The sequence below is a fragment of the Pygoscelis adeliae genome, unplaced genomic scaffold (assembly GCF_000699105.1).
Source record: "Pygoscelis adeliae isolate BGI_AS28 unplaced genomic scaffold, ASM69910v1 Scaffold889, whole genome shotgun sequence".
Lineage (NCBI taxonomy): Eukaryota > Metazoa > Chordata > Aves > Sphenisciformes > Spheniscidae > Pygoscelis > Pygoscelis adeliae.
Genome location: NW_008825492.1, coordinates 116,249 through 116,533, shown reverse-complemented (window position 1 = coordinate 116,533; position 285 = coordinate 116,249).

Here is a 285-nt window from a genome sequence, read left to right as displayed (position 1 = left end):
CCAGCGGGACGGGGGGCAGCCGGACCCTCCCGATTACCTCCAGACGTCCCAGGCCCGAGTCCTCGGCAGCAAACCCGACTACCAGAAGATCCTGGATGACCAGGGGGAGGTCTTGAGCTGCATGGAGCTCGTGGTGAGCGGGTCCGGGCTGTTCGAGGGGGAGGGTGTTCTGCCCCCGGAACGGATTTAGCCGGTTTTCATCTTTTTTTTTTGTGGTGCTTTGGTTTGGCAGCTCGACGAACTGCAGCAGGCGGTGAAGCTGCTGCAGGCCTTCAGCGAGGACAG